Below are 8,628 nucleotides of genomic sequence, written 5' to 3'. Positions count from 1 at the left end.
TTATATAGCCCTTTTCCGAAGCTCGGGATAACTCAATGCACTCTATCTATCTATCTATCTATATATTACTAAATCTCTCATCTTGTATATTTGTTTGTTTGTACGTATATATATTTGATTGTATATTTGTACGTACCCGAAATACAGCCAAAATGGTACACGATAGCGCAACAATTTTAGGCCCACCTTACTCACCATTGGCTTGCTGTTCAAATAGTTGTTATATATTTAAAGTTTTTCACTTTTTAAACTTTAAAAATTGCTTTTTAAACTTTAATAAATCCCTTTTCCACTTACCCTGGCCGTCAGCCGCGCCTGCGCAGTAATACCACCGTGTTCGACGTCAAAATGGGAACCCAACGTGTCTGTGCCTACGCAGTTGGGGCTCATTGATCTAATACTTATGTAAGATATCTGCCAGATCCCCGCGTGCGCATTTGGGGGAGGGTTGCCATTTTGAGATCACCATTTTGATATCGCCATTTGATTGGCTCTACCACCTCCCCCCACGTGATTGGCTCCTGCCGCTTCGCCCCATGTGTGGTCGATTGATTGGCTCCGACCTCCCGCTCCACGCCCGATTGATCGCTGTTCCGGATCCCATGTGGGGAGAGGGCCGTGGTCGCCGGCTCTTCCCGCTCACAGCGTGCTGGTTGTCTGCCGGGACTTCTTCCCGCTCAAAGCAACGGCCATCGCCGTTGAGCCGCCGCTGCCGTTGCTGCTGAATGAGGGGAAAGTCGCCATCGTGTCGCAGCCGCCTCAAGTGGGTTTGACGGGGGGTGGAGTAGGTGAGGGGGGGAGGGGGGGATGAGGGGGGTTGATGGGGGATGGAGTGGGTGAGTGGGTGTGGACGGGGGAAGGGGAGGAGGGGGGATAAGAGGGGGTGAGGGGGGATGGAGTGGTGAGTGGGGGGGAGAAGAAGGGGGAGTGGGGAGGGGAAAGGGGGAATGGGAGAGGGGAGGGTGCTAGACCAACGCAGAAGAGGTTTGGGGGCTTTTAAGGGGGGGTTGAGGAGTGATGGTGGGTGAGGGAGGAGGGGGGGATAAGGGGGATTGAGGGGGATGGAGTGGGTGGGTGGGGAAGTGGGGGAGGGGGGAGTGGGGTAGGGGAGGGCGCTAGACCAATGCAGGAGAGGTTTGGGGGAGTTTTAAGGGGGTTGAGGAGGGATGGAGTGGGTGAGTTGGTGAGAGGGGAGAGGAGGAGAGGGGATAAAGGTATTGAGGGGGATGGAGTGGGTGAGTGTGAGAGTGGGGGGGGAGGGAGGGGAAGGGGCAGGGGAGGTATGGGGGGTTGAGGGGGGGTGGAGTGGGTGAGGGGGGATTAAGGGGGGTTGATGGGGTGGGTGAGTGGGAGGATAGGGGAGGGGGAAGTGGGGGAGGGGAGGGTGCTAAACCAATGCAGGAGAGGTTTGGGGGAATTTTAAGGGGGGTTGAGGGGATGGAGTGGGTGAGTGGATGAGGGGGGGAGGGGGGAGGGGAGGAGGAGTGATAAGGAGGTTTGAGGGGGATGGAGTAGTTGAGTGGGGGGGAGTGGCGGAGTGGGGGAGGAGAGGGTGCTAGACCAATGCAGGAGAGGTTTGGGCCCAACGGGTCCACTCTGGCTAGTATATTACTAAAACTCATCTTGTTTGTTTGTCAGTTTGTTCGTGCATAAATATATTTATACCCGAAATACAGCCAAAACGGTACATGATAGCACAATAATTTTAGGTCCATCTTACTCACCATTGGCCTGTGGTTCAAATGGATGTTATATTTTTAAAGTTATTCATTTTTTAAAGGTTAAAAATTACTCTTTAAACTTTAATAATCCCTTTTCCACTTCCCCTGCCCGTCAGCCGCGTTCGATATCCAATGGGAACCCGACAGCTGCCTGACCAATGAGGGTCGAGGGCGCGACGGGATCTGACCAAATGGCTCAAAGGGGGGGGTGGGACCCGCCCTAGTAACAGAAGCGGCGGCCAATGAGGGGTGGGGGAGTGAAGCGGGAGAGGCGGGACCGGAAGGAGGCGGAGGGGGGCGGAGGGGGGGGGATAAGGCGGGTTGAGGGGGGATGGAGTGGGTGAGTATGGGGGGGGGGAGGGTGCTAGACCCAATGCAGGAGAGGTTTGGTCCCAACGGGACCACCCTTTTCTAGTAATTAATAAAGTGCTTCTGAAGTGTAGGCACTGCTGTAATGTGGCAACCAATCTTTGTATTCTCTCTAACACAAATGAATAAATGACAACATTACATGTTGCACATGTCGATTGCAGCATTAAATGTTAACCATGGACAAACTATCTATATCTGAAGGGGCAGATGGATTTAACATTTCATATGAATGAATGCTGAAGTCAGTACTCCTTCACCACTTAATTGAAATGCCAATTCATATTATGTTCTCAAATGCCTGTAATAGGGTTTGAATCCATAATCTTCTGATTCAATGGAGAGGATGCCACTCTGTCTCATATATATCTTACTTGTGCCGTTTTTTTAAAAGAATCTTATGAAATGCACAGTGACAAAACAATTGTTCTCTGCTGTATTCATAATTACAGAAATACAACTGAATACTTACTCATCATTGTTATTACAGTTGTTAACGTTGGACATCTCCAACTCAGAAGCTTGATTCCTAAGAGACAGCAAACCAGTTGGAAATGTTGTTAACTTAAAACAAAATTACATGCTAATAATTTTTTTAGATATTTACAACTCAGAGATTATGTAAAATCACATACGCAAGAATATAGATTTAGAGGCCCAGGAATTCTTGATGAATGCTTGAACCGTCACTATAATACAAATAAATTAATATCTTATATTTATAACACTCTTTTAGATACCGACATTCCGTCATCAGAATCAAATAGACGAGCATGGGAGGACGAATTGGCTCAACCCATAACGCAAGACATATGGGACGAAAGTTTACAACACATACATCAATGCTCGTTAAACACTAGACACTCATTAATACAATTTAAAATATTACACAGACTACATTATTCGAAGACAAAATTAAACAGGATCTTCCCAAGTATCTCCCCTATTTGTGATAAATGTCAATTTCAAGAAGCCAATTTAACTCACACTTTTGTGACTTGTACAAACATGCTAAATTTGTGGATCGATATTTTAAAAATCATTTCTAAAGTTATCGATAACCAACTGGATTTAGATCCAAAATTAATAATTTTAAGATTATCAGAACACATTACAAACTTTACGCTAAGTCAGAGACGCTTTCTTGACTACAGTTTAATAACTGCGAAAAAATTAATACTTAAATTTTGGGAAAAAACAGTAACCCCCACAATTAAAATGTGGATTACGGAAATGACCGAGACCTTGCATTTGGAAAAAATAAGGTTTGCCTTAATTGACAAACCAGATCTATTTTTTAAAAATATGGTCTCCATTTATTGAATTTTAAAAAAAGTAAATGGGTTTGTCACAAAACTAAAATTTAAAACTAAAGTTAAAACTTGAGTTTAGGGTTGGATGTACAACTATACTCACTAACTCCCGGATCTATCCCCATAATCTTTATGTTAGTAATTCTCTTTTTTCTTTGCTCTCTCTCTTTTAGTTTATAGTCTTTTTTTCCAGCCTCTTTTCATCTTTATTTTTTCTTTAAAAATTTAAAAATTGAAGCTATGTAAGAACTCTATAACCAGTTTGTCGTTTATTATTATTTGTACATATGCTTTAAAAAATTAAAATTTTTAAACAAAATTCATAAATGGAGTATTTTTGAGAAGACCTTGATCTGAAATAACTTTGCATAGATGAATATGATACATCTCAGTCTTAAAATGCAGAAGAAATTGGCATGTAACGGATATTAATTACATTTTACAGTACAGAGGTTATACACCTTTGGTAAGATTGTCATTGATTTCATCTTTCTCTTGTGTTCAGAACAATAGCAGATTTTCCAGTAGAGAGTTTTTGTGATACCATTCTCGTCTTGGAACTCCTGAACATCCATCTGACAGCTGAGTGTGAATTTGCAGGACTTATTGTCAGAATCATGGTGCCCACAGAAGTAATGTGCTTATCAATCACAAATTTAATTAACGATCGATAGGAATTGTTTTATTCCTCTGAGAAACAGCATTATAAATGTGCTATTTCATAGATTGCTCGGCATAAAGACAATCATTTGTTCCACATAGCATTTATTATTTTGTGAAATAAACAGCCTGGACAATTCATTATCAAGTAGGTTTGCTTGTGCCTCTCGGGAGGTTTTAAACTAGATTGACACTAGAAGGACTGTTAACGCTAGTCAGCATGGCTTTGTGCATGAGAAATAGTGTTTTGTTAAATCTTCTGAAGAGATCACCAAAGAGATTGATGTGGCTGGGCAGTGATGTGGTATATATGGACTTTCGTAAGGCCTTTGGAAAGGGTGTAAAAGAGATTCGCCACAATGCTACTGGGACTTGCGGGAGGCGGGATAGGCTGGGACTTTGTTCTTTTAGCATAGGAGACTGAAGGATGACCTAATTTAAGTTTATAATATAATGAGGGGCATGCATAAAGTGAACGCTCACAGCTTTTTCCCCCAAGGTAGAGGATTCTAAGACTAGAGGACATAGTTCAGTTTCAGTTCAGTTTAGTTTATTGTCACGTGCACTGAGGTACAATGAGAAGCTTTAGTTGTATGCTAACCAGTCAGCAGAAAGACAATACATGATTATAATCGATCCACTTGCAGTGTACAGATACATGATAAGGGCATAACGTTTAGTGCAAGGTTGTGCCAACAAAGTCCAATCAAAACATTTACTTCTATTATATATAATCTAATTCAAAAAAAGGCCCCTAAACAAGGAATTCATATATCAAGGCGAAAATGGGAAACGGATTTGAATATTAATATTGATGGAACAAATTGGTCAAAACTATGCCTTGACAGTATGAAAAATACAATAAATGTTCGGTTTAGACTAGTACAATATAACTTTCTGCATCAATTATATATCACACCACAAAAATTAAAGAGAATAAATTCAAGTTTATCTGACCAATGTTTTCGGTGCAATCAAGAAATTGGTACTTTTTTTCATTCTACTTGGTCCTGTTCAAAAATACAACCTTTTTGGACAAACTTAAGAAGTTTTCTAGAACAGATTATCGGAATACAACTTCCATACAACCCAAGATTTTTGTTATTGGGTGATGTTGAAGGAATAAGACCACAACTTAAAACGAATAAATATCAGAAAGAATTTATAAAAATTGCATTAGCAGTAGCCAAAAAAACTATCGCAGTTACTTGGAAATCTGATTCCTATTTAAGTATGGACCTTTGGAATAATGAAATTTCTAACTGTATCCCACTTGAAAAAATTACTTATAATTTAAGGAACAAATATGATACTTTTTTAAATATCTGGCGTCCTTATCTACAAAAGAGGGGCCTATATATATAGAAGAATTGTTCATATTCTCAATGGTTCTTTTAGGAGAGAGGTATATATATATACAGTTTATTCTGTTTGGAATTCCATGGGGCATGTGCAGGACCCCCAACACCCAGGCAGTCTTTAATCTTTAATCTTTTTTTCTTTTCTTCTTTTTTTTCTTATTTGGGGTTGGTATAAGGGGGGTGGGGGGAGGGTGGGAGGGTTTGTTTTCTAAAAAGTTCTGTAAAAAATAAAAATAAATAAATAATTTTAAAAAGAAAGAAGAAAAAAAAGGATTTTACAAGAATGATCCCAGGATTGAGTAGGTTAACCTAGGATTGTTGGCACTGGGCCTGAAGTTTAGAAGAATGAGGGTGGTCCACATTGAAACTTACAGAAAAGTGAAAGGCTTGGATAGAGTGGATGTGGAGAGGATGTTTCCAACAGTGGGAGAGTCTAGAATTAGAGGTCATAGCTTCAGAATTAAAGGACGTTCTTGCAGGAAGATGAGGAGAAATGTATTTAGTCAGAGGGTGGTGAATCCATGGAACTCTTTGCCACAGAAGGCAGAAATAGATAGATTCATGATTAATACAGGTGTCAGAGGTCATGGGGAGAAGGCAGGAGAATGGGATTAGGAGGGAGAGATAGATCAGTCATGTTAGGCTTGTATACACTGGAATTTAGAAGGATGAGGGGGGATCTTATTGAAACATATAAGATAATTAGGAGATTGGACACATTAGAGGCAGGAAACATGTTCCCAATGTTGGGGGAGTCCAGAACAAGGGGCCACAGTTTAAGAATAAGAGGTAGGCCATTTAGAACGGAGATGAGGAAGAACTTTTTCAGTCAGAGGGTGGTGAAGGTGTGGAATTCTCTGCCTCAGAAGGCAGTGGAGGCCAGTTCGTTGGATGCTTCCAAGAGAGAGCTGGATAGAGCTCTTAAGGATAGCGGAGTGAGGGGGTATGGGGAGAAGGCAGGAACAGGGTACTGATTGAGAGTGATCAGCCATGATCGCATTGAATGGCGGTGCTGGCTCGAAGGGCTGAATGGCCTACTCCTGCACCTATTGTCTATTGTCTATTGATTGAATAGCCAAAAGAAGTAGATAATAGTTCAGCACTGCTCTCTGGTTGAGGTAGGATGATTCAGTTGCCTGATAATAGCTGGGAGGAAACTGTCCCCCAATCTGGTGGTGTGCATTTTCACACTTCTATAATAATAATAATAATAATAATAATAACGGTAGCGCAGCGGTAGAGTTGCTGCTTTACAGCGAATGCAGCGCCGGAGACTCAGGTTCGATCCTGACTACGGGTGCTGCACTGTAAGGAGTTTGTACGTTCTCCCCGTGACCTGCGTGGGTTTTCTCCGAGATCTTCGGTTTCCTCCCACACTCCAAAGACGTACAGGTATGTAGGTTAATTGGCTGGGTAAATGTAAATATTGTCCCTAGTGGGTGTAGGATAGTGTTAATGTACGGGGATCGCTGAGCGGCACGGACTTGGAGGGCCGAAAAGGCCTGTTTCCGGCTGTATATATATGATATGATATGATATGATAATACATTTAATTTGTATAGCGCTTTACTGGAAACTCAAAGACGCTTTACAGAGTAAGTAAAACATAAAAATAAATAAATAAACGAACAAAAAAGGAAGGATAAGGAGAAGCGACGGTCAGTGGTTGAAGGCGGTGTTGAACAGGTGAGTCTCAAGTGATGTTTTGAATGTGGTGAGTGAGGAGGAGTCTCTGACGGTTTGGGGTAGTGAGTTCCAGAGGGTGGGAGCAGCGATGGAGAAAGCCCTGTCCCCCCAGGATCTGAGTTTGGTCCGGATGGGGGGGGACAGGAGGTTAGCAGCAGCAGAGTGGAGGGTGCGGGTGGGAGTGTGTCTGTGGAGGAGGTCAGTCAGGTAGGATGGGGCCAGGTTATGGAGGGCTTTGTAGGTCATGAGGCGGATTTTGTACTGGATTCTCTGGGGGATGGGGAGCCAGTGGAGCTTGTAAAGGACGGGGGTGATATGGTCACGGGTCGGGGAGTGGGTGAGTAGATGGGCAGCGGAGTTCTGGATGTATTGGAGTTTATTGATGATTTTTGAGGGTGAACCATAGAGGAGGCTATTACAGTAGTCCAGACGGGAGGTGATGAAGGCGTGGATGAGGGTTTCTGCAGCTGTGGAGGAGAGGGATGGATGGAGATGGGCGATTCTATACCTTTTGCCTGATGGGAGAGGGGAGAAGAGGGAGTGGCCAGGGTGTGGCTCATCTTTAAGTATGCTGCTGGCCTTGCCGAGGCAGTGTGAGGTATAAATGGAGTCAATAGAAGGGGGGATTGTTTGTGTCTTAGTCTGGGCTGTGTACACAATTCGCTGCAATTCCTTGTGGTCTTGGGTGGAGCTGTTCCCAAACCAAAGTGTGGTGCATCCTGATAAAATGCTTTCTATGGTGCAGCTGTAAAAATTAGTGAGAGTTGTAGGGGACATGCCAAACCTCCTAAGCCTTCTATGGAAGTAGAGGTGTTGGTGTGCTTAAAATATGTGTTGTTAGGCTTAATATGAGAGGAAAGAGATTTAAGAGGGACCTCAGGGCAACTTTCTTCACTCACAGCGTGGTTTGTATCTGGAATGTGCTGCCAGAGGAAGCAATAGAAGTGGATATAATTATGAAATGTGGGAGGAATTTTCAATGGGGAATACCAATGTTTTGCTTAGGTCCTGCTGAAATTACGTTTCAACATTTTGAACAGCTTCCTCATTTAAAACAAACCAAACAGACCGACTGAAAGTCAAATGAGCCGCCAAGAAGCAGATGAAGAGTAAGTTCATCTTTGGGTGGAGATCAAGGTGGTCGGACAACATGGAGGAGGGAATGGGACTACATTTGGTGGGAGCAAAACATGATGGTAGAAACTGCTAGGCTTCCTCACCGCTCCAGGGACTTGTGCTGGATCATAACCATGGGCGCTGTCTGCATGTAATTCACACATACTCTATGACTACACACACACAGCGCAAAAACAGGCTCTTTGGCCCACCATATCCATGCTAAACCTTTTGTCCATTTGCACATGCCATCGGTTGGGTGTGCCAGTTACCTCCCAAAGATGTGCAGGTTGGTTAATTGGGAACTGTAAATTATCCCCTAGTCTTGGTGGAAGAAGAATCAAAGTGGAGCTAATGGGCACATGAGAAAGAATAAACCAGGGAAAATAGGGAGATGGGGGC

The sequence above is a fragment of the Rhinoraja longicauda genome, chromosome 1, assembly GCF_053455715.1.
Source record: "Rhinoraja longicauda isolate Sanriku21f chromosome 1, sRhiLon1.1, whole genome shotgun sequence".
In the NCBI taxonomy this organism is placed as follows: domain Eukaryota; kingdom Metazoa; phylum Chordata; class Chondrichthyes; order Rajiformes; family Arhynchobatidae; genus Rhinoraja; species Rhinoraja longicauda.
Note: the sequence above shows the minus strand (reverse complement) of the source record.